The sequence below is a fragment of the Sus scrofa genome, chromosome 13 (assembly GCF_054392235.1).
Source record: "Sus scrofa isolate SSC_HxYL_T2T_F1_AM1 chromosome 13, Sscrofa_HxYL_maternal_Yorkshire_Landrace_v2.0, whole genome shotgun sequence".
NCBI lineage: Eukaryota > Metazoa > Chordata > Mammalia > Artiodactyla > Suidae > Sus > Sus scrofa.
Window position 1 is genome coordinate 130,313,998 of NC_139395.1, and position 26,587 is coordinate 130,340,584.

General features: G+C 41.3%; 1 protein-coding gene across 13 annotated transcripts in view; it reads left to right on the forward strand.

Moving 5' to 3' along the window:
* The window catches only part of LOC106505748 (uncharacterized), a 1,225,997-nt gene that overhangs the window by 127,939 nt on the left and 1,071,471 nt on the right, over positions 1-26,587 (forward strand). The window contains exon 3 of one of the 13 annotated variants that reach the window (XR_014824361.1): positions 18,002-18,207. The exons of the other annotated variants lie outside the window; for them this stretch is intronic. The gene's annotated coding sequence lies outside the window, so the exon portion shown is untranslated. The remainder of the gene's footprint in view (positions 1-18,001; positions 18,208-26,587) is intronic. 13 annotated transcript variants of the gene reach the window in all.

A 26,587-nucleotide genomic window follows, 5' to 3' on the forward strand; every position in this document is an offset into this window, starting at 1 on the left:
ACACATTGCAGACACTCAGTAAATACCTTTGACTGGCTGAGGACATCTTTATAAATTCATGTAGAGACTGGAAATACTAAGGGAGAAGTGGGACCTAAGTTCTCCCTCTCCCAGCCACCCACGTAGAAATCTGAATTTCTTAAATGAAATTTAAGAGAGCCTCAGGCTCACTCTCCTTATTTCTGCCAAGTGTTAATTATGTGTGGAATCTAAGGGGACTTCCATGTATGGATTATGTGGGATATTATGGGGGTACATTTACAAAGACAACTAGGTGGCAGAAAGACATTTTTTCCTCAATTTTCAAAGAGCTACAGTTCTCTAACTTGCTTTTGGGGGAGCTATATCTTTTATCACATAAGTTTCATTCATTATAAGAAAAAAACTTTGATTTGCTTTTTGCATTATTGAGATTCAAAAAATAATGGAAAATCCTCAATCATTTTCTCTGACCTATGACTGCTAAGTTATTATAGCTCCTGACATCATTATCTAGGTCTTCATCTAGCAAAAAACAGTCATGGGATGTGTAAGAGTATCTAATTCCAAAATACTTCTTAAAATATTGATTCTTAAAAAAAAAAAAAAAAAAGCATAACTTGTGGAGTGACCATGATGTAACAGGATAAACCAGACTGTCTGTCCTCTTAGTCACTTGGGAGACTATTTTCTCCAACTCAAACTTTGCTGTCATTGCTCAAAAAAATGAGACTGGGTTGTCTTTGAGGCCACGTTTCTGCTATTTAAAGAAAATTACCTATCTTTTTATAGTCACACCTCAGTTTTTTACTCTTATCTAAATTATATTTGCTAGATCATGTCCCTCATTCAACAGATTTGGCACCAGATGATTTTGGGCTGTTTCCCAAAAATCAAAGCAAGCAATGAACATTTTCTAACATTAAAACTATTTGGGAAAAGCAAGTGATACGGGCCCTGAAGGGAATTTCAAAAGAAGAGCCATGGAAGGGTTTTGAAAGGAGTGTATTGTTGCCTGGAGTAGCTTTTTTAATTGGGACAACACTCATTTTCACATGGTGGAGTTCATATATTTCTTTAAAATCAGTCTCCTCATATTATAGTCACATCTGATATTTGAGAACTCACTTTGAACTGAGACTATGGTCTTAGTGGCTGAAGACTGTGGGCCATTTCTTAAAATTTTGGGGAGAAATTACATGCTGCCGAATTGAAAGAAAGATGAATTGCAAGGAAAACATCAGTAAAAAGTGCCAGATGGTGGGAAATATTAATACCATATAGATCTAGATTCAAATTTTGCTTTATTGGAACTTCTTTGCTACTTTGAGCTTGTTATTTCCCTTTCCTGAGATTCCATCTCCTGGTCTTTATGACGGTGGTCTACTAAATGGGCCCTAGTGTAAGTCACTTAGTCCAGAGCCTGGCAAAAATTTGAATATCTGGCACTCAAAAATTGTTATTTTCCTTCTGCTCACTGGAGAACAAAACATAATTTAGCAGGAAGAAGAGCCTCTAGGACTTAAAAATCTCAAGTGCTAGTCCCAGCTTATCAGCTAGGTGACCTCGACAAAGTCATTCAAAATTTCTGGAGAGCAGCTTTCAAATTACCTTTGTAAAATTATGATATTATTTCCTGTGGCAGTTAATTCTGTGAGGGTGTTTTGGATTAACAATTAAATTGGATGGACTCTGAGTAAAGCAGATTGCCTCCCATAAATGTAGTTAGTTGGGCCTCATTCTATCAGTTGAAGGCTTGACTAGAAGAAAAGGCAGACTTCCCCTCAGTGAGAAGGAATTCTGCTAGCAGATGACCTTTAGACTTGAACAGCAACATCAGCTCTTCCCTGAGTCTTCAGTCTTACATGCCACCCTGTAGATTTTGGACTTGCCAGCCTCCACAATCTCATGAGCCAATTCCTTAAACTAAATCTCTCTCACTATATATACATAGCCTGTTGGTTCTGTTCCTTAGGGAACTCTTAATTCATTGACCACAAAGATTTTTTTTTTTTTTTTTTTTTTTTTTTTGCCATAGGGAGGAATAAAGGAAGTCATGTATGGAACACTGTCTGCCACAGGTCTGGATCATGGCATCGGCTTAGAAAGCATCCCTTTCTTTTCCTTTCCCTTTGCTTTTGGGCCTCGGTTTTCTTATCTGGAAGATGAAGAAGCTAGACTACTAGACACTTTCTAAAGCTTCTTCCAGCTATGAAAGTCTGTCTATCTATATGAATCTCCTTGCTTGGTCCATAACATTCAAATACAGTCATGGCCAAATTGGGTTTCTGCCAAGTTAGAAAGGCATGTGGGTGTTCAAAGACCATTTATGTAAAAACAGACCCTTTTAGGGGTGTGCAAAGAGTTCGGGGGACTAACGGGGAACTCCTGGTAGCCCTATAAATATTCTTACAAGCCTGAATGCTTTCTCAGTGGTTGGCGGAAGCGAAGTGCGATCTTTTACGCTATGCAGAAGTAACTGGGGAAAGTACCTACTTTACCTGTTAGTGCCTTTATGTGAGTCTCTGAATATACTCAAGGGACTAGACTGAAGAGAGAAGAGTCATTTGATAGATTCTAAAGAATCTATGGGATCAAGCTGAACAACAACACTAACCTCCGATCTCTGAAAATTTCAGGTCTAATATAGTATTCGTTAGAAGGAGAAAAGAAGTACCCCAGATTGTGTGTTAACTATGTTCTTAGCAATTCACCAGAAAAGTTCCCTAGTGAATTTCAGGACATAAGTGTTATTTTCTTTCTTAACCAGTGAAGTGGCTAGATACTTAAACATCCTGGCTAGAGTACTTTGGGTCTTTGAGTCTTTAGATGAAATAGTTGGAAAAAATCCTTTGTGAGCTCTATGGTTCTATGTAAGGGTAAGTGACTATTATTCTCACAATACATACTCCAAGTGAAACCATAGTTTGAGGCTTAGGTGAAAGAAGTCTGGCTAAGAGAGCCTCCTTCCCAATATTCGAGTTCCATGTATTCTTTCTGGCGCATGTGGGGAGCCCTCATCAGGTAGGCCAGTAAGCAAAGTTAGCAACTGCTCAGACAGCGTGAATTGAGAGGCTCAGACAAGGCTTCATGCTCATTCATCCAGCTGCCCAGAGCCTACCACCTGGGTTCTGGGCCACCAAGCTCTACCCTACTGTGTTTCATGATGTGTTCAGGGCCACATTAGGCACATCTACTGTCATGAGAGTTCATTGCTTAAAAAGGTTCAGTGCTACTCCATTGCAAAAGATAAAATCCAAACAACTCAGCATAGCATATGAGGCCTTTACAAAATATGGCTTCTGCTTATTCTCCAATGCTGTCAGTGCTATGATGATGCCCACTCTGCTACAGCACTGTTCTAGGCTCTGGGCTATAAACTGTCTTTCTCAAATTCCATATTTATTGAACAGATACTTAATGCCTTTCTAGTAATGATTGTCAGGCACTGTTCTCAGTGCCAAGGATATATTAGTAAATAAAACATAGTAATTAGCCTATGTTGTAGGGGGAGACAGATGATAAACATTATATAGCAAGTTAGAAAGTGATGAGAACTATGGGAAAACTCAACCAAGACAGGAATGGGAATGGGAGTTGCATTTTATTTAGAGCGATGGAGTAGGGCTCTCTGAGAAGGTAAGGGGACATTTCTGTTATGAGTACAGTTGTAACAATAGCTAGCTGATATAGGAGCAAGCCATGCAAACTTCTCCAAAACAGCCTTCCAGGCAGAGTCAGGGGCTGTCTCAAAGGCCTTGACACAGGGAATTGCTATCGTGTGGGAGAAACAGCACAAGGCTAGTGTTCTGTGAATGCCAATGAAAAAAGCAAGAGAGTAGAAGGAAGTTGGGAGGTGGTGGTGATGGGATCAGATGGAACAGGGTCTTGAATGCCACTTTAAGGACTTTGCTTTGACTCTAAATGACATGGAAAGCCATGGGAGGGTTTTGTGTAGGAGACTGACATGACCTGACATATTTTCTAAGGACCCTCTGGCCACTGTTCTATGAACAGACTGAAGTGCTGGAGTAGGGAGCCCAGCTGGGACACTGTTGCAATAATCAGGTGAGAGAAAATTATGGTTTAGACCAAGTTAATGCAGTGGCAGTGGTAAGAGGTAGTCAGCTTAGGGATCTATTTTTAAAGTGGAGCCTTCAGGATGAGGATGTGGAGTGCTTCAACATTCAAGGGACAGAGATGAGTAGAGTAGAGGAGACAGCAAGGAGTTTGGAATGGCGCCATCAGTAAGGGGAGAAAAAAAAAACAGCAGAGGGTTGTGTCCCAGATGCCAGGTGAAGAAAGTATTTCTGGAAGGAACCAATCAATGATCACTTACATGAGCTGTTGCTGAGTTCATTAAGATGAGCCTGAAAACTGACAGTTGACTTTAGCAAAATGGAGATCTTAAGCAGTAGCAGTAGTAGTGGTTTAGGGGAAGAAGCATGATGGTGATAAGTAGGAAAAAATGGAAAGAGAGGGATTGAAGACAATCACAGTGATCCTTGAGCATTGTTTAGCAATAAAAGGAAGAAGGAATAGCTGGAGAATTAAGTTGGGTCTAGAGAGCGTTCCAGGGACACACTTGGTGGGTGAATGCCTTTCTGCCTTTCTGAGATGCCCTTCTTCTGGAATCTACTGGAGGACCTCCTCTTTTCCTTGAGGAGGTAATTTGGCTATGTCTACACTGAGCTTTTTCTACTGTCTTCACTCATTCATCAAAAAGGACTTACTCTGTGTCTGCTATGAAATCGATACTGGTCAATGAACTCATCAGTGAACAATGAATAAGCCTGATAAGAACTTTCCCTTCCCAGAGGTTATATTCCAAACAGAGAATAAAGAGACAAGCAAAATAAGATGTAATATAGTGAGTTCCTGCTGTGGCACAGTGGGTTAAGAATCTGACTGCAGTGGCTTAGGTCCTGCAGAGGTGTGGGTTTGATCCCTGGCCTGGTGCAGTGGATTAAAATGATCCAGCATTGCCACAGATTGCAGCTACGTCTTGAATTCAGTCCCTGGCCCGGGACCTTCCTTCACGAATGTGGCCATGAGAAAATAAAAGAAAAAAAAGATGTAATTGATCACTACTGATTATGGTAAGTGTTGTGCAGGCCACAGATGTGGTGGTCATGGAGACCTCTCTAGGGAAGTGACCACTACACTGAAACCTGAAGAATACTGCTGTGGTCTGAATATTTGTGTCCCTGAAAATGCATATGCTAAAATCTGAATCCTAAATATAATGGTATTTGGAGATGAGGCCTTTGGGAAGTATTTAGGTTTAGGAGCCCTCAGGAATAGTGTTAGTGCCCTTATGAGAAGAGACATGAGAAGGATGATCTCTCTCTCCGCCATGTGAGAACCCAGCAAGACTTCTGTCTGAAAACCAGGAAGTAGGCCCTCACCAGACATCGAATCTGCTGGCACCTTGATCTTGGACTTTCCAGCCTCCAAAATTGTAAGAAATAAATTTCTAGTGTGTAAGCCACCCAGCCTATGATATGTTTTTGATGGCAGCCAGAATGGACTAAGACAGATATGGAGGAGTCAGTCCCAGGCGGAGCCAGAAGAGTCTTCCAGGCAGAGCGAATCAACTCCATGAACAGAAACCTTAGGGTAGGAAGGGGTGGGGTGGAAGAAGAAGAAGAAGAGGTCTGGAGTTGTGTGAGCTGGGGAAGGTGGTGTGAATGGGTAAAGGGACCATATTACAGAAAGCCTAGGAGGCCTGAGCAGAGGAATGAGAGAGATGAGGGAACTTTTAGAGCTCTGGTAGCATAGATGAGGAGATGCACATGGGTGGAGACAGCTTTGGGAGGTAAATAAGCTGATGGACTGGATGTGATAAGTGGAGAAAAGAACAAAGTAGGAATTGCTTCTTTGGTATGAGTACCAGGTAGATGTGGTACCATTATCTAGAAGAGAAAGATATACAGAAAAGGGAGGCTGGGAGATGATGTGAGGGTGGGGAGCAGAGAGAAGTGGTTGGAAAACGAGACTGGCATCCAGGAAGCCTCTTGAGAATGAGGGAAGAAGTTGGAAACGGTCAACCAGGTACTGTTGCTGAAATGGTGAGGCTTGGAGACTTAAGAAATCATTAGTCTTAGCATGAATTCCTCTGCAACCCTCAAAGCTTGTCTGACAGTGATTCTTTCCCCCCTTTCCTCTTCATTATTTGACAGATTGTTAGAGATCTCGGGCTTCCTTTTGTAGATATCATTTCACTTTTGTATCCCTGGGCTCAGCAGGATGCCTTGAAAACAGTAAATTGCATGGTGAGTTCCAGATTTAAAATAACCCTGGGAAGGAAACACCCCAAGGTGCTATCTGCTGAGAGATCAGCTGCCAGATGCCAGAAGGATTTGGGAGGGCCCCAGCACTACTCCCTGGTATGCAACAGGTTCCACTCAGCACCTCATAGGCTGAAAAGTGTCCTGTCTTCTCAGAGTTGTAAAGAGTGTTCCTGATAAGGCAGGGTGGGGACCTGACTCACTGACACACAATTAGCCAGCTTTTGTCTTTGGATCTGCCTGGAAGTGACTCATGGGCTGGAAAAAAACCTTTTGGAAACAAATGGGGTGGGGAGGAGAAAGAGGTTAAGTCACTGCAGCATTTTATTTTCAGATAAAATATGGATCTGCTGTCCCATAAATGTTGAATACTGTACATTTTTTCAGCCTCTCTTCCAATAAAAACCCAAGGGGAATTATTAAGCCTGACAATTCACTCATTTTCTCCAGGATTTTTATTAAAATGCAATTTAGAGGGGATAAAGTTTCTTCTCTTTTCTCTTTCTATTCACTAGAATAAACCCTAATTACCACCAGGGCAGAATAAATAGGCTTCCAGAAGATTGCAGCAATAGGTAAAGGAACCAGTGGAAGCCCCCCCCCCCCCCAACAGCCGCGAAGGCACTTACTGTCCACTGATACCTTGCTCAATTCAATGTGAAGAGCATTTATGGAGCAGCTTGTTGTGAGGCACTGGGCTGGGGTGGGGGTGGGGACAAAACATTTCTTTCCCTGAGTGTGGTTTATGGTAGAGGTGGGGAGCTAGTCTCGAGCTCAACTAAGATACTGTACAAATTAGACCAGTAAGGGCCGTGCTGGTGTATTATTAGGATATTTTTGGTTGCAAGCAATAAAAATGTAAACTAAGTCGAACAATAGAAATTCGTTGTAAAAAATACTGGGCTGTCCCAAGGAACCTTGGGTAAGTGGGACTGTATCAGGGACACAGGAAGGTAGCAATGCCAACATCAGACCTTTCTTGGCCTCTCAGCTGCGTTCTCCCAGCCCGGCTCTATCTCTCTATCTCTACCTCTACCCCTATCTCTCTCTTCAGATTGGCCTTTCCTCCACCTGACGGGAAACACGGTCATAGAGAAGGTTCCTAACTGAATAACATCTTGCAGCTTTAGGCCTGAGGAGAAATTTTTTTCACTTCCAGTTTCAAAATTCTCTAAGACTTCTTATTGGACTAAAAGTGTCAGCTCTTCACTTCTGGACCAATCCCACGTGGCGAAGTGGGGGAGGAGAGGATTTGGGAAAGGGCTGGGAATAATCCAGTTTAGGTCAGAGGCACATTCCTTGCCCTGCCCCCACTTGCACCAGTAGTAAAGGCAGCAAGAGAGCTCTTCTCAGGGATATGTGAGACCAGCGAGAGGAGAGGGGGGAGAAAGGGAGGGGGAGAGAGGGAGAGAGAGAGAGAGGGAGAGGGGGAGACGGGGAGAGAGGGAGCGGGGGAGAGAGAGATCAGGGAGGCACCGGGCTCCACAAAGCGGGGAGAGTGAGTAGGGGGTACAGGGCCAGCACTTAAGCCGACCGCTTTTTCAGAACCATCACAGCGACTCTGGCCTGACAAGTAACACTACTGAGGGCAAAAACTGGAATATTTGAAGGCGGGTGTCCCTTACGAAATCCAGCTTTCATTTAATCCTCAAAACAGTGACTGTAGGGATTACAGCTACCCCGTTTTTACAGATGAGGGATACAGAGAGGTTAAGCACTCTGTCCATACTTAAACAGCTAATAAGGGTCAGAACAGGACTGGGAATCAGGCAGCGCACAGCCAGTGTGCGGTGTGCCCCGCAGGGGGCTCCCACAAAGAACTCCTTGGGTTTGTGTGTAGGGGGCGGAGGAGAGGGTGGCAGGAGTTCCGAGGAGGATCAGTCCGTCCCTGGGATTTAAGGCTGAAATTCTGCGTCGTCCCTGGGCTGTCTAGGAAGGTTTCAACAGGTCTAGGAGAGGGAGGAAGGGAGCTGCGCCAGCGGGTAGAGGTCTGGGTGCCTAGTCCCAGAGTTGCGCCTGCTAAGGCAGGTGGGCGAGGGGATGCGGGGGAAGGAGAGCAGGCAGAAGCTGCGGGGCCAGAAAAGAAGGCCTAGGCCCAGTGGGGAAGGCCACGCCCCAGCTGGGAGTGCTCCTCTCCAGATCTCAGCCTCTGAACGCAATTCCATTTAAGGGCAACCTTGCCCGATTCACACCTAGCCTTGAAGATTACAGACCGCCCTTTGGTCAATTTGCAGGGTGAAAGCGGGAACCTACCACCCTACACCTGCAATTCCAGCGCCATAAAGGAAGCCAGACATGTCCTATAAAATGTCACCATCGCTGAGGTGCAGTTTCCAAGGGGGTATCCGGTAGAGGGAAATACTCCGCAGCTGGCGACCCTCGAATCTGCGAATTCACTGCAGCGGGGGAGGAAGGCTCCAGTACAGAGTGGGGGAGGGGGCAGGAATCTTCTTTCTTGCCCTCTGCTCCTCGCTTGGTAATCAGGCTCGGCCACGTGACTAAAGCTTGGGGTAGGGGTAGGGGCAGGGGATTGCGGCCTGAGTAATTTTTGCCAGAGGGGTGTTTGACCAAACATAAATAGTGAAGGAACTAGAGTTGGGAGCCACGATGGGGCTGGGCTGCAGAGACCCCGACGCCGCTGCGGAGCCAGAGAGCCTGAGCGCTGAGCCGCTGCCGCCCCTCCCCCAGTCCAGCCCGCGAGCTCATTTTCGCTTGGCCGGTCCCCGCGCTGCCGGATGGATCGCGCCCCACCCCCGCTTCTCTGCTCAGTCATTCAGACTTGGAAAGTCAATAACACGCTGACATCATCAGGGGTTTGTGTATTATTACAAGGCTACTTTCCAGAGTACCTGGCATTATCTAAGAGAGGAGCACTCTGGCTGCCTAAGGAAGGGCCCGGGTTGTGGGCCTCGGGAGGGGCGGCTCTCCAAGCCAGGCCTTTTCCTCCTGGGGGAGCATCTTCAGGGCACCGATTAGAAACAGAGTATGTGCTTTTGCTGCACTAAATGCAGATGCACTTTAGATATCAATACATGCTTTATTTTGGCTGGGGGTGCACCTATAAATCATTACTAAGTGACCTCTATTTCTACCAAAGACATCCACTTGGTCTTTAAGAAGCATTTTTAGTGATCCTCCCAAAGGAAAAAAAGGCATGTTTTATGACAGGAAGCCAAAGGCTGACTCTTTTGAGACTCTTGGGGTTTGTGTGTGAGTCTCTATTATGTAATCGCCATCACGGGTGATTAGGTCTTCTTTTTCCCTCCAGGGCTGGCTTGGGTGGTTTGGTTGCTGTGTTTTTCTTAAGCCTCTTGCGGAGCAAACACACACATAAAAAAAATCCCAGATTTATGGTGCTAAACTGCTCTCCAAGCAAATTGCCTTGAAGAGTGTCTCGTTTTGAAGGAGAGAAATAGATGAATTTTTTTGTTAATTAAGACTCCTTATCTTCCTCCTCTGGCATTTCCTTTTCTAGAATGAGTTTTTAAAGTAATTTTATATATTTTAGATATTTTCTTCCTTCTCTCCTGCTGTAATGGTACTTGTAATGGCTTTAAATAACTGATTGTATAGATTACTGCACTTTTGTTCTGTTAATACAAACACCCCGCCCCCTTCAGTTAAAATATGTAAAACTCAGTAACTTCCACAACATGGTACCTTTTAAGTTTGGCCAAACAGGCTATATGGTTTTTTTTTACACACACAAGGCTGATCTCATTGAAAATCTCCCATTATCTTAAATTGCAAAAAATACACTCAGTGGGAAACTGGTGGCTACCTGGAAGATCGCAAGGGGAGTGCCTTTCTTCACTGGCCTGATCTCATCCTCTGTACCTAAGGCTGGGAGAGATCAGGGATTGATATAAAAGTCTCTAGGGCTCCCCAGAAGAAAGCAAAGCAGCCATGTTTCTCAACAATGTAACACCTTCCCTCTATGTACTTGATCATTTCAGGAGAATTTGTAGTCAGTTGTAACCACTTCCCTCCAGGTGGTCTGAGGAAAAATTCCCCACCAGGTTTGCACTTCTAAAATCACCTTTGCAAGCCTGCCCAACAACCCTCCTACCCCACCTCCAGTTTTACCCTGGAAATTTCTGAGGTGCAGGCAGCTGACAAGGTCCAGTGTACCATCCTTCCAAGGTGGTTCAGTAGGTTTTGTTCTGTGAAGCTAGAAGCTGCTAAAGGGGGTTGGGAGAGTGGGGTGCATCACCAACCAGTGCACTGTTGACTTAGGGGCTTTCCCTTAGTTCCTTAGAGAAGACTGTGCAGACCAGAGAGTTTGTTCCTTTGGTAGTTAAGATGAGGAGTCTCTCAAATATCTAAGCACTTCTCTTTTCTTGCCTGTTGTTCCTCTGGCCTGTGCCCAAGCCTCTTCTTCGTATGTGACCCATGTAGCGGTCTTTACTATATAAGGATATCAGCCATCTCATTCTAGATGTTGAGCTTTGATAGCTGGCCACTAACTTCCTAACCTGGAGCTTCTACCTAAGCAGGGAGAACAAAGGTCACAGGACCACTTGGGCAGAAGCTCCAGGACAGGAAGCTGGTTGTCAGCTGTTAAAGCTCCAGAACTAGGTGCCTGACACCTTTGATGAGCAAGGAGCCTATGCTGGCCAGGGAGAGGAGAAAATTTAGTGCAATGGAACTAAGCTGGGGAGACCAAGAAGCAGGATTCTTGGTCCTAGAGAAGCTTGGTATGTTCCCAGAGGCAGATACAGAAACAACAGCTGGAGAGCATGCTCTCTGCTCAGAGCTGAGGGCCTTTGCTGGGTTGGTCCTTGTGTGCTGGGGCAGGGGGGCAGGGAGAGGAACTCTGTGTGACCTATGGCATCTGGTTGCTCATCTCACAGATGCCCCTTCAGGAAGTTTGGTGGCGTAATGGGCCTTGCAGGAATGACATGATAGTTCCCAGTTCCTCTAGGGAAAAGAGGTCAGCTTCCAGGCCTTTACTGCTAAATATCTGTCAGCTGTTTAGAATTGGGTGCATTTTAACTACAGGCTGTGTCTTTTCAGATAGTAATGTGAAAATTCCCGAGATTAACATCATTTATCAAGCCCTAATTTGATTTAGAAAAGACAGCATCTTCACATAGACCCTTTACCTTGATGAAAAGACCACAGCAATGGTTAAAATATCTGTGGGCAAGATTTCTAACCCATTGCTCACTAATGTTTAAAAAAATTAGAGAAATAAATTGCAAAAATCCAATAATACAATCACAATTTTCTTATTACTAGAGTCAGAAAATTATATTCGCAAAATTACTGTCAAACTACTATACATGTTTCTAAATGTCATTATCAGTTGCTATATGCATCTCATTTGGAATGTAGCAAACAGTTCTTAGATCTGGGTTGCACTTTGAGTAGCACTGAACAGAGATGGCACATTGGAGGTCTAAGGGCTAAATTCAGCTCATATTTGCGGGTAGGTTGGCCCAAACAGTTTTTAAAGATATTTTCACATAAAAACCCACCTTTTCTGGAAAAGTGAAAACCTTCCAGCAATGCAAGCCATGTCAACAGGTAGAGCTGAAATTGTCCCTTTAACCCAGACACAGCTTGCTATTGGCTACAGTTCCAATCTACTCCTAGGCAGGGTCACTCATTTGAGCTACCTGCTTGGCTGCAAAAAGCATTCGAACCTATATTCTCCTTCTAAAGATTTCCCCTTGAAATGGGCTTCATGGGTATTTTCCTACCCTCTCACAAGGAGAGACCACTCTACAAAGCCAGAGGACCCCAACCAGGGGAGTGTGGTTCTGAGACTAGGGGCTCTGGTGTTAGTATAGAACTTCTGTGAATCCTTGGGTGCCCTAAACCTTCTCTCTAGGTTAGTGGATATTACACTTCAAATCTATATGGGTTAGAATATTTAGATGCATGCATTGCTATTTTAATGAATAATAAAATTCATTTAATAATTTATAATTTATGAGTGTTATTGACAAGCGACACTATTTTTTTGTTACTTAATTTTTCTTGGTTAATAGATAAAGAAAGTAAAACTACTTCTGCCTTACAAACTTAAAAATGTTTAAGGGATGCTCCCACTGAAAAGGTTAGGGGACTTCTGTTCTGTAATAGTTGTCATCTTTATTTTTAATCCTTTTTTAGGGCCACACCTGCGGCATATGGAGATTCCCAAGCCAGGGGTCCAACTGGAGCTATTGCTGCCTTCCTATGCCAGAGCTACAGCAACACCAGATCCGAGCTGCGTCTGTAACCTACACCACAGCTAATGGCAATGCCGGATTGTTAACCCATTGAGCGAGGCCAGGAATTGGACCTGCAACCTCATGGTTCCTAGTCAGATTCGTTTTTGCTGCGCCATGACGGGAACTCCTAATAGTTGTCATCTTTAGACTCTTGGTCATGTACCCCCTAAAGTTTTTCAAAATGTAATATGTCCTCTGTTCTTTTAAAAAATGACAGCTCCAGTTTTGCAACATAAGTTGAAGTTGTTGCAAAAGATATAATATCTAGTATACTGCAAAAGTGGACATTTGGGAATAAAACTGTTACATCACTTTTTAAAATAGATCCAGGGGAATCCAAATACCACAGCAATCAGATACCCATGATCATATACTTAAAAAATATGTGGAGTTCCCATCGTGGCGCAGTGGTTAATGAATCCGACTGGGAACCATGAGGTTGCGGGTTCGGTCCCTGCCCTTGCTCAGTGGGTTAATGATCTGGCGTTGCCGTGAGCTGTGGTGTAGTTTGCAGACACGGCTCAGATCCAGCGTTGCTGTGGCTCTGGCGTAGGCCGGTGGCTACAGCTCCAATTCAACCCCTAGCCTGGGAACCTCCATATGCCGCGGGAGCGGCCCAAGAAATAGCAAAGAAAGACAAAAAAAAAAAAAAAAAAAAAGTGAAAATATGTGAACAAGTTCACCTTAAATACTGGCAAGTTTTACATTTTTTTTTTTTCTCCTTGACCTTATATGGGTATCCTTATAGGGCTAACAAAATAAATCTGTTTTAATTTTTAAAAATTCTATGTGATTATATGGCTTTAAGTGTTAATTTTTATTGACTATATATTGTAATAAGGTGAATATGGCTTTTCTTCCAATTAGCTTATCCATGGATGACTACTACTTCCTATTACTAGAATGAGCATTAATTCTATTCTAGTTTTTGTTCATACACTTGTATGCACATAAGAAATGTTATCATATGACCAGAAAAATGGAAGTGAAAGTGGTTTTTAAATAGCAATATCATCTTCATATTTGTTGTTTGCCTTTCTTTCATTCTCTATCTCCTTCGGAATCATTTGCCAAAGGTTTCATTTTTTGGCTTGCCAAAAATCTCATGTGATTACATCCTACTTTAATTTTGTGAGGAGCAAGAAATAAGCCACCTTCTGTAGCCTGAATACCTGTGTCCTCTTCAAATTCATATGTTGAAATCTAATCCCCAATGTGATTGTATTTTAAAGTGTTGCCTCTGAGAGGTGATTAGGTCATGAGGCTGGAAGCTTCTTGAATTATATTAGAGCCCTTATAAAAGAAACCCCAGAGAGAGCCCTCACCTCTTCTGCCATGTGAGGTCATTGTGAAAAAATGGCCATCTATGAACCAAAGCAGGCTCACACCAGACACTGAATCTGCTGGTGCCTTGATCTTGACCTACCAGTCTCCAGAACTGTAAGGAATACACTCTGTTGTTTGTAAGACACCCAGTATATGATATGATATTATAGCAGCCTGAACTCAGACACCACCTGACCAGTAAAGGTATTTATTTCAAGTCCTTAAAATTATTTACTTTCTCTATACCTATTCTAAGACTCAATTCTTCCTTTGTTCTACACTTGTTCATGCCCCAGGACAGTACACCACAGTAACATTGGGAAAAATTATAGGGTATGTAGTGGAAATTTTACTTATTTATTTATTATATTTCTGCTTGCTTATAGTGTATACTTTTTAAAATTGAGATATAATTTACATATAGCTTTATATATTAGTTTCAGATATAAACATAAAAATTTGATATTTATATGTATTGTGACATGACCACCACAATAAGACAAAAAGTATGATTAACATCCGTGATCTCATAGAGTTACAATATTTTTTCTTGTGATGAGAACTTTCAAGATCTGCTCTCTATGGGGAGTTCCTGTCATGGCTCAGTGGTTAATGAATCCGACTAGGAACCATGAGGTTATGGGTTTGATCCCTGGCCTCACTCAGTGGGTTAGGGATCTGGCGTTGCCGTGAGCTGTGGTGTAGGCCGCAGATGCGGCTCGGATCCCGTGTTGCTGTGGCTCTGGCGTAGGCTGGTGTCTGCAGCTCCGATTAGACCCCTAGCCTGGGAATCTCCATATGCCGTGGGAGTGGCCCTAGAAAGGCAAAAAGACCAAAAAAAAAAAAAAAAAAAAAATTATGAAAAAAAGATCTGCTCTCTAAGCAACTTTCAAATACATAATATTGTGTTGTTTACTATAGTCACCATGCTGTACGTTACATCCCTAGGGCTTTATGTTATAACTGGAAGTTTGTAGTCTTTAACTACCTTCTCTCATTTGCCCCCCACATCCCGCCCACCCCAACTGTGGCAATCACCAATCTGCTCCCTGTATCTATGGGCTTGGTTTTTTGTTTGCATGTTTTTAGTTTACATGTGTAAGTGAGATCATATGGTATTTGTCCTTCTTTGTCTACTTATTGGCTTAGAGTAATGCCTTCATGTCCTCAAGGTCTGTCCATGTTGTTGCATATGAAAAGAATTCCTTCTTTTTTATGGCTGAATATTTGGTGTGCATTCTTTAGTAAAGTAGGAGACAGGGAGATGAAGAGGTCACCTTGACATTAAACTCTTTCTCAGCTATATAGTACATGAAAGTTGAGGAAATTGATTATCATAAAACTATCTTTTTCTGTGTATCTCTTAGAAAGTCTTCATGTGCCTACAGGGGTATGTGTGTGCCCCACTTTGAAGGTGGCTGCCCTAGAAAAAAGTCAGGCCTGGGTTCTTGCAGTCAAAGAAGATTCTATGAGATCCACGCTGCCAGTGGTTACACTAATAACATATTCATTATGTTGGGATTCTAGACCTGGTTCTATCTTGTGGCCTAGTCTATGGGAGCTCCCTGTCAGGGCTCTACTAAAGAAATTGTGAAAGGCATCTTTGCTCAGTCCCTTGTGAAGGCTGTTGGTGGCCGGTAGCTGGACTAGCACCAGCAAGGTGGGGCTTTGCACAGTTGTACTCAGAATGTCATCAGCTTGGTTCTTCCTTTTTTGTGGAGAGTCTATTGAGGATTGCTCCCCTCCACCTCACCCTCACCACTCAACCCCCCAGGCAGATTTAAAGAACAATTCCTCTTTCTTCCTAGGCATAGTCAGCTGCTCTTCCCCATCCCTCATTGCACAAACTTTCTTCCCAGTTTGTTGTTATTTTGAAAGAAAGCCCAGAATTTTTAGAGGAGATAGCTGATAATATCCAAGGAATCTTCTTTGTTCTTCACTTCCCTCTTCTCATTCTTAGTACTGGGGCTTTGTAAGAATTCTGTATATGTACTGCATTTGCCTCTGGAGGGGAAACCAGTCTTCACTGCCTCTGGCCACTTAATAATCTTGTCAGTGAGAGTTTTGAGGGCCTCAAGCAGTCGCATCCACTCTTAAGGTACCCTAGGGGCCTGGGTCCATTAGAGGGTATACCTGAGAAATTCAGTCTTAGATACTTGAAATAATTTTATGTCAAATTTAATCTCCTACAGGTCCATTGGAACATTTCTGATCTGGGATCATGTTGGCTTTTTCTAGGTATATGTCATTCTTCACCAGAAAGCTTAAATTGCCTCAAAATTGGGGGAAAGGAGAGAATGGTGGGAAAATTTTTAAATAATTTTTTGTTGTTGTTGAAATTATTGAGCATGCAGCTTATACCAGGTATTTTGTGCTCATTGTCTTATTAAATCCTCCCAACATTCATCTGAGGTAGGTATTATCACCCCATTTTGCAGGTGAAGAAGATCTCAGAAAGCATGGGAGATCAACACTTGTGCCATCCTTTGCCTGGTTGCCCATTATAATAGTTTTTATTCAACCTTAATTATCCAATATGTAAGGAAGAACAGAAGTTAGGCCTAGATATACTTTATAAGATAGTGTATGTATAATGATATGTGAGTAAATTTTTCTAGGGTAATGTCAAGATTTCTTAAATTAGAGTCCATCTAATCCTTCTAGTCCTTAGGGATTTGGATTTTTAGTGGCACTTCAGCAAGGGATTGAATATTAGTAATGGCTCAAAGAATTTCATTTAGTGCTTTCTATACTATTTAGGTTTGTTATATATTCAAAGTAGTGATTTTTCTAACATGATTGATATTTAAAGTCACACGAACAATAGAGTGAAAAGAATGAATCTGCACTAATTGAATCAGAAGAGGGATAAATAAGAGTACACTACCCTTAAGATATTGAAAACTCTGCCTACACTGGTGATGGTGTAGCAAAACTAAGACTGTGGCGTTATCCAAAAAGATGGTAAGCCCATAAGAGAGAACAACTTTGAGCAGAGATGAGTCTAATTTTAGACATGTTGAGCTTAAGTAGCTTCTGGAATAGCCAAATGGCGATGCCAATTGGATCCAAGTTTCTGAAACTTAGCCGGAGAGCTAGACCGTGATAGTCATTCACACATAAATGGTGACTGAATCTATTGAGAGGATGACATCACTGGGAGAGTGTGTATAAGGAAATAAGAGAGCCATAAAACAAACCCAGGGGTCACATTAAACTGATATTTTAAAAAAAGCCAGCAAAAGAGATTCAGCCAGATTAGAGTGAAAACCAAAAGGTTTTTTCCCTTTTGGTGGTTTTTTTTCTTTTTCTTTTTTTGCGAAAAAATTAGCATAGGGGGAGTGTTAAACAGTATTGAAATCAGCTAAGAGAGCACAGAAACGAAAACAATTGGATTTGGCATAAGGATATCACTAGCCATCTTGGCAGGAGTGGTTTCTGGGGAGAAGTAGGGACAGGTGTGAATGGCCTTGGCTGAGAAGGGAGTAGGATAGTGAAGCTGAGGAGGCAGTGATTGGACATAGATTTTAAAAAAAAATTATTTTTATACAAATTTTAAAGGTTATTTTCCATTTACAGTTATTACAAAATATTGGCTATACTCCCCATGTGACACCCTTGAGCTTTATACCCATATCATACAGTATCTGTCTTCTTTTGTCTGATGTATTTCATGTAGCTTAATGCCCTCCAAGTCCATCCTAGTGGCAAACTTTTGTTCTTTTTATGTCTATTATTCCACTGTCTGTGTATAATATATATATTATATATACATGCATTATATGTACATGCATACCACATCTTATTTATACATTTATTTGCTGATGAACACTTAGGTTGCTTCCATATCTGGGCAATTGGCGTAATGCTGTGAACATTGGGGTGTATCTATCTTTTCAATTAGTGGTTTTTGTTTTTTTTTTCTTTTTTTTTTTTTAATATATGTATACCCAGGAGTGGAATTGTTGGGTCATATGATAGTTCTACTTTTAGGTTTTTGAGAAACCTCCATACTGTTTTCCACAGTGGCTGTACCAATTTACATTCCCATCAACAGTGTAGGAGGGTTCTCTTTTTCTATATCCTCACCAACATTTGTTATTTGGGTAGAACATAGCTTTTTAGTGAAATTTGAGTTGTGAAGGGCAGTGGTTATAAGAGGAATTTATTTTATTTTTTTAAAAGAGACTACATCGGCATGCCTACAATGCTGATGATGGCATGGAGCCAGGAGAAAGGATGAGATGGAAGATGTGAAGAGTGTCGGGCCATGGACTAGATGGAGATGGAAGAAAATGTCAGAAAGGATGCAGTGGAGGACTCCCTTCTTTTTACATACTGTGGAAGAGCTGAATGTGGCAACTAGTACCTCTCTTCCATTGCCCTCACAGGTTGGTGGTCTGACTGGTTTACTTACCAGTTTTGGAGCTGTTGCAGAAGGGACTGTACACATTTAACTGTGTATTTCCACTTCTTTTTCTTTTTTTAAATTTTTACAGTCACACTTGTGGCATATGGAAGTTCCTGCACTAGGACTCAAAGCAGAGCTGCAGCTGGGGACAGTGCCCCAGCCATGGCAATACCAGATGCTAGCTGCATTTGTGACCTATGCCACCTCTTGCAGCAATGCCAGATCCTTAACCCACTGAACAAGGCCAAGAACTGAACCCACGTCCTCATGGAGACTGTGTTGGATTCTTAACTCACTGAGCCACAATGGGAACTCCTATATTTCCACTTCTTAACTCACTTTCTGTATTTGGTAGGCATTTTAATTACCAAGTGAAATTTTAGCCCTTATTTATCCCATCAAGATAGTTCAGGAGTTCCCATCGTGGCTCAGCAGTAATGAACTTGATTGGTATCCATGAGGAAGTGGGTTTGATCTCTGGGCCCCACTCAGTAGGTTAAGGATCTTGTGTTGCAGTGAGCTTTGGTGTAGGTCACAGATGTGGCTTGGATCTAGTGTTGCTGTGGCGTAGGCTGGAAGCTGTAGTTATGATTTGACCTCTAGCCTGGGAACTTCAATATGCCATGGGTGTGGCCCTAAAAGAACCTTTTTTTTTTTTTTTTTTGAACAAAAGGGTAGAGCATCAGGCTGCATTTGTAAGAGTAAAAAAATTCCCGAGTCAGGGAATGGAGGATGAACAGTTGCTACCATGTTCCAGGCCTGGTTGTATGTTGTCTAATATCCAGATGTGTGGCAGTCGAATTAGTCGATCAGGAAACTACCCAGGTGCATCATTACCTGGTTTCACTTTCCAGGTCAGCTGTGCTTGTTTTGAGGCACACAGACATGATTTTAAATTTCTTATTTCCACAGAGAAATTCAAAGACCGACAGTTGATGCATTCAGAATCCCCACATTACATACACACAACCCAAAATACACTGTAGAGATATTAAAATGTACTGGCTCACAAGAACAATAAGAAATATTTAGATGTTCTTCACAAAATTTTTAGCTTGTTTGTTTTTTGCTCAATGGCTTTACACACTTAGAACCACTCAGTTATGTGCCTCCTCCCACAGAACATGGCCTAGTCATCAACCTGCCACAGTAGGAATATGGGAAGCTATAAACTGCATGAGTGAGAACACCCTGATCCATAGGACTGTCAGGGGCCTTAATTGAATGCATTTATTAGCCTCTCTTGTGAGCACATGCTCCTGAAAACCATATATAAGAATATGAATACATAGTCAGGGCTAGAAAGTTCATGATTGTGTTTATTAAAAGAAAGTTCACTGTTTTAAACTTTGATGATAGAATTCCATCCACAAATATTTGGCTAGAGTTATGTAATCACTGGCAGGATGTATTCATTCAAAATGGTTTTACTGGTGAAATTTTCAGTTGAAGCCTGTAAGAAAGCTGCCAAATGAAGTATGAAAAACTAGGCGCCCTCCCAATGTGTAATTTAGAAGTATCCTAACTGATTATTATTGTTTATGACCAGGCCTGTTAAGTTCTAGTTTAAAATACCTCTCTCATCTACTCATTTTCTCCATCCCTTCTTTTGCCACCTGGTCTTTGCCTTCATATCTCACTTGCGAGTTACTGCCATGGCTCTCAACCGGTCCCTTTACTTCTACTCTCTCCCAACTTCAGTCCAACTAGGTCAAGGGAAGATTTTATAAATCACTGTTCCCTTTGTGACATTTCCCTGTTTAGGGGTGCTTTGATATTTCTTCCTGAGTCAAGTAGTAGGAGTTTTTATTTTGAATAAAAATTATTAGTATAACCAAGATCATGTGCCTTGATTAAAAGTGACATCAAAAGTGACCAAACTGAGTTCCTTTTAGGAAAGGTAAAATAGGAACTGTAAGAAATGAAAAAGATCTTGGTTCAGATTAGGGTCATACAGGCCCTGAAGCTTATCTGACTTGGGGGATTCTCTTTAAGAAAACAGAATAGAAAATATATAATTATAAAATTACATATAGACCTTGGAAAGGGTCAGTGAAGTGAGGGGCCTCAAAGCTAAAGCTTTATTAGCTTCATATTAAATGTGTTTCTGGGTCAAACAAATGTGGCCTAATAACTAAATTTCTTTGTCTTGAATTTTCATATTTGGACCAAAGTCATGCATTCATAACTTATCAACTCAAATAGTACAGAAGAGCTTAGAAAGAGAAACAGCAATCTCTGATTCCCAGCCTTCTTTATTTTTAGCTCCATTCTCAGAGACAAGCTATTTTAATTTTGTTTATCTTTTCCCTACTGTTTCCACCAAAATGTCTGATAATAGGTGCTTGTACTTTTTTCTTGATTAATCAAATTTAAATGGTATCTGTTGGCTCCTTGCTAATGACAGATGAGGATTTATCTTATTTTATGCCACTTCCTCCCAATAGTTGGTAGTAATTATTATTATTTTTTAGTTCTATCTTTAGTAACTTGGACTAGTGACTAACTTTTTAATCTCATGTAATTTAGAAATTGCTAAGTAATCTCAGTCCACTGCCACCCAGCTTCAAGCATTTCTTTCCTGCTGGCTTCTTTGTTGTTTGCTTTGCACAAAAGGGTCATAGTACTTCTCCCTTGTAGCCCTGCCCCCACTTTGTATATTTCAGTGCTTGCCATCCTTCAAAGCCCAGATCAATTCTTACCTCATCCATAAATCTCAGCTGTTCCAATATACTTTGGTATCTCTCTCTGAATGCTTCTCACTTGACTTCTGCAACACACAATTTAGCGCTTAATTATAAAGCTTATTGTTTGTTTTTGAGCCCAGCCCTCTCCTGCTCCCTGGAGCCAATCACTGTATCTCCTGCAAGGTTGGCTCTCAATAACTGTTTATTGAACTGAATCATTCTGTTCTCTAATTGTTTCAGGTTTGTGCGTCTTACCTGCCTTACTAGATTAAAAACTTCATATGCTTTTGTATTTTCCCATAGTGTTAAACACGGAATAGGCACTCAATAATAAATAGTGATAATTCTGCTCTTTTGCTTCATCCACATTATATTGTAGCATTTCTCCTGCATTTACTGGATATAGTAGAGGGTAAGAGAAAAGACACTATTTAGTGTTAACTCTGGGCCATATAAAGTGTATATTTTTCCTGTCTTTTCTTTCTGAACATAAGTCTTTCTCCCCATTCACTTCCTAAATTCCCAAGGATGTTGTTAAATGTGGCTTTTATTAAAAAACTAGTCTTTTTTTTTTTTCCCTTTTTTTGTCTTTTTGTCTCTTTAGGGCCACACCTGCGGCATATGGAGGTTCCCAGGCTAGAATTTGAATTGGAGCTCTAGTTGCTGACCTGCGCCACAGCCACAGCAAAGCACCATCTGAGCAAAGGCCAGGGATCAAACCTGAGTCCTCATGGATGCTAGTCAGGTTCGTTAACTGCTGAGCCACTTTGGGAACTCCTAAACATATTCTTTAAGGCAATTTTTGTAAATGGAAAGGATTATTCAGAGGTTTTTTTTTTCCCCAATACAGTTTTTTTCCTACTGTACAGCATGGTGACCCAGTTACACATACATGTATACATTCCTTTTTCTCCCATTTCATTCTCCATCATAAGTGACTAGACAAAGTTCTCAGTGCTACACAGCAGGATCTCACTTGCTAATCCATTCCAAAAGCAGTGGTTTGCATCTATTAACCTCAAGCTCCCAATCCATCCCACTCCCTCCCCCTCCCCCTCGGCAACCACAAGTCTATTCTCCAAGTCCATGAGTTTCTTTTCTGTGGAAAGTTTCATTTGTGTCGTATATTAGATTCCAGATATAAGTGATATTATATTTCTGATTTACTTCACTCAGTATGAGAGTCTAGTTCCATCCATGTTGCTGCAAGTGGCATTATTTTGTTCTTTTTTTATGGCTGAGTAGTATAAAGTTTTTTTTATTTTAAAAATTAATAACCCATTAATTGTTACACATCCATAAATGTAGCTCTTTTTATTAGCTTCTAAGTTCAGTTTAAAAATCTTATTTTTTTAATTTATATATCCAGTAAATTTTAATAACTTTTAAAGGGGTCTTTGACTAATGCTTAATCTCATTTACAAATTTAAACTGCCTGAAACATTTTAAATTTCATTTATAATTTAAATATGCTTGATTTTCTTTGTATAGGCTATGATTTTTTAAACTAACAAAACTCTTCCTAAGTATTTAAATAACTATTATTAATCTAACAAATAAAAATCACAGATATGAGAACACTAAGATCTCTTAAATCTTCCAATATTATGGTACTTTGTCATTCACAATTCTAATAACCCAATTACATATTTTAAATTAGAAGTAAAAGGCTGAACTGTGTTATTTGAAGAGGTCAAATTCTCATCTCAATATGTAAAATTTCAAATATGCGTATACCCCTCAATACAAAATTATAAATGTTACAGGTTTGATTTTATTAAACATTTATTGGATCAAATAGAAAATTCTTGGAGATTAAAAGATACTTATCCATTATGGGAAAAAAATGTGTTACTTAGATGAGTTTTGGGGCTTGACTTCCTACTTAATTTAGAGACTTGGTTCCTATTGTGGCTCAGTGGTAATGAACTCAACCAGGACTAGTATCCATGAGGATATGGGTTCAACCCCTCTGGCCTTGCTCAGGTCCAGTTAAGGACCCAGTGTTGCCATGAGCTGTGGTGTAGGTCTCAGATGAGGTTCAGATCCTACATCGCTGTGGCAATGGTGAGGACTGGCAGCTGCAGCTCTGATTTGACCCCTAGTCTGGCAACTTCTATACACCATGGCTACAGCCCCAAAAAGAAAAAAATTGAGGGGACTTAACTTCTCAGCATGTTGAAAGTATTTAATGCCTGGAGATGTTCACTTGGACATAAGTAAATCCTCATCTGCGGTTAAAATGGTCTGATGTAGCCCTTTTCATAGTTGCTGAACTAATGGCCTCCGTTTGGAGTGCTCTCATTGCCGGTGTCCTTTGGATTCAACTAAAAATTTTTCTAGCTTTGTCTGTGTGGGAGGTCTGCTATTTAACTGACTTTTGTAGATGTGATCTGCAATATCTAACTTTACCAAGCAAGGGGTCAGGTAGCAACCTCGCTTGATTGGACTTTACATTTATTTGACTCTTAAGATATGTAAATGTCTTGCATCTAACCCTAAGACCTTTGAACAGGAGAGAATCATGCATTCTTATAATACACTACTTATGTAGAAAATCCACAATTTTTACACATATTAAAATATTATCCATTTAAGTTAGGGACATGTCTCTTGGCTTTGACCAATTTTGTGGTCATAATGTCTAGGAACATTCTGTTACCAAATGAGAGTTGGATATAGATTTATATACTCTGCCCAGTTCTTCCGTGCTGCAGCGGGGGAACAGAGAGCTAATGATGGAGCAGAATGTGGCCCCAACTAAGTCGTTTACAATTATAAAGTCTACCAAAGGACACAGCTGTACTCCTAAAAATCTGTCTAGAGATCAGGGAAGGGGATTATGTCCTGCAGGGTAATTTTCCTAAGATGGATTATATATCTTCCTTGCCTAGGGTGGTACCCCCAGTGCTCAGGACAATGCATTGTATTAATAAAAACAATGAATGGATGAATAGATGGGTGGATGGTTGCCAGGTGGTTTGCATCAGGCAGGTTGCACCTCTCCTGTGCATGTAAAGAACATATGTAGGAGACTGTTCATCTGGTTGCCGTTTGGCTTGGTGCTAGATCCCAGGAAACTGCAATATTCATAAGTAGCACAGAAGACGCTGACTCACGTGGGAAAGAATTGAGATGGTTTTATAAAAACCCAAGGGAATGCAACAGAACAATAACAATGACAACAAAGTAAGAGCCCTAAGACCTGGCTATTATGGTCAAGAAGTTCCTTAATTGTGCTCTTAACATAATGAGTATGATGTGTGAATTACATTTGAAAAAAGTGCTTCTGATTTTCTCCAGTCATTCTCTGATATTTTCTCGTGAATATAGGTGAGTATAACTATGCCTATGACACCATTGAGGACGGGCAGGCAGGCAGGCGGGACACCTTGTTCTTGCTTGTAATCACTGAAATAGCAAGTTTTCAGTCTGGTTTTTCTCTCTAGACTCTCCTAAATGCCATACCAAATAACACTGAAGGCACGGAGCTAAACCAACTATGGAGATTCTCTCTAACACAGCAGATAGGTTCCTGTTTTTTCTTACTGTATTTCTTGCTGTATAGTCATAGGGAAAACAATTGAACAAAAAGGAACAAATGTATGAAATAAAATATTTGTTATCCATAGGCAAAGAAATACATTAACTTAATGGGATGTTGTGAGAAGAAGAATCATAGGAATTACACGACAAGCTGTGTGTGTAGGGGAGACAGATTAAAAGCCATTTCTTAGGAGGACATAGGATTTTAGGAGCTGCTAAATCAAAAGAAGAGTATACTTTAGTTATAGGGTTGGACTAGCAGGGGTTGTGGAAAGTTTGAATGAATGGAGGCTTGAAAGATATAGAGGTGACTATTGGGCAATGAAGGAACTTATTTTTGTTAAGAAGCATTAGTCTTTAATGTTGAGGGGATCAGAAAAGGATTGGATCATAATCATATTAAAGATAGAACCAGCAAGTCTTTTTTTTGAGCACCAGTTGTATGGAAGGCTTTGGACCATTCTGTATTTTCCCCTTAGGTCCCCGGTTGCTTCTCCTGTAAAGAATATAGATGAGCAAAGTTAGACTACGACTGTGTGTCTTTGGCCGCTTTTGGCCAGGGAGCACATATAGCCCAAAATTGAGCCAGCCTTGAGAAAACAATGCATTTGTGGGCCTCTCCTCCACTACTGTTTTTATTCTTATAAACTAAAACCCAAATACTGTGACACAGTAGCCATAACTGTGTCCCTACCGCTCTTCACAATATGACAGTTACTGAAATGGTTTCTGACCCATCATGCAGCCAAAAAGTGGTTAGATCATGAGATAGGCAGTAAGAACAAACAATATTTAACTGGTTCTAGAAGGGTCCTGTGGGACTAAAACTATCTTTCTTTTCCCCTGAGGTTTAAATATACGGACACAACCAAAAAAGGCAGGAGTGATGCTGCACACCGTACAAGCCCACACTGCCCTCACTAATTAAGTCATTTTAATCTAATAATATAAGCCACAACATAAATTGGTACAGCAGTGACTCAGGGAGTGATTCCACTGAAGTGACTGTAGAGCTGGTACTGCCTTGCTGGGACCGCTTCCTTTCAGGTGATGCCCTGTTTGCACTCTGGCCCTGGTTGAGTAAGCCTGAAAAGGCAGCCTTACCTGGCAGTCTCCCACAGGGGACTAGACCACATATACAGCTTCACCTTTTCCCTGGAGAAACCAGGGAAAACCCTGGGTTTTGGCAACCAGAGAATGTTGAGTGTGGTCCCCAGGGCCATGGGTTTCCCCAGTTGGCCTAGAGTTTGGGGCAACAGACTGTTTATGAAGATGAGTGGCAGGTTCCTTGATCTTGATAGTGATAGATGAAAACAGTTCATGGTGTTATTCTGTGCTGTTTTGACAGGAGATAAAAGATAAGCTGCATTCCATCTCGAGATAGTGAGGATTGTTTTAGAAACACTTGGGGAATAATTTTTCAGCCTTTACCATTTCATTTGAGTTTTCCCTTTAAAACTACCTTCTTTGCTCTTGTTCTAGGAATAAGAGAGAGAGAGAGAGAGAGAAAAAAACAACCTAAAATAAACTGACAATGAGGATAGACTAGTGCATTTTAATGTGGAAAAACAATGATTTTGGAATAACAAGTGTCCCCCTTTGCTATCTGAAAGTAGAGCCTTCCTATGAAATCTTTCATAAGCCGAAATGGTGTGAAGTGGTGATTACCTTAGGATACATCTTGTAAACGAATACACGAAATAAATGGAAATAAAGCACAGACGCTCACAAACACAGTTCAGAGCTGTGGTGGCTGGATGCTGAGATGCTTAGTGTAGTTCCCAGGAAAGGAGCTGGCGGAACCCTCTGTCTGCTTGGGGTTACGTGCTGCCTCTGTGACAGCTCACTGTGAAATACATGCTGGCTGCTAATTTTGCTTCTTACCTTTTTTTTCATAAAATTTTTCTTCAGATTTCTTTTTGTTAGTAAAACCAGATACTAATGTGGGCCTTTATAAAAGTGAAGTGGCATAGAGCAAACTTTTGAGAAGTGGGGGGTGCCTTTCTTCTGCACTAGTGGGCTGACCACTGGGTCCTACCACCTGTCACTGGTTTGGGTCCATGGGCAAGCCTTGTTTCCTCATTTGTGCACCAGAGATAATAATGCAGATTCAATGAGATGGCTTAC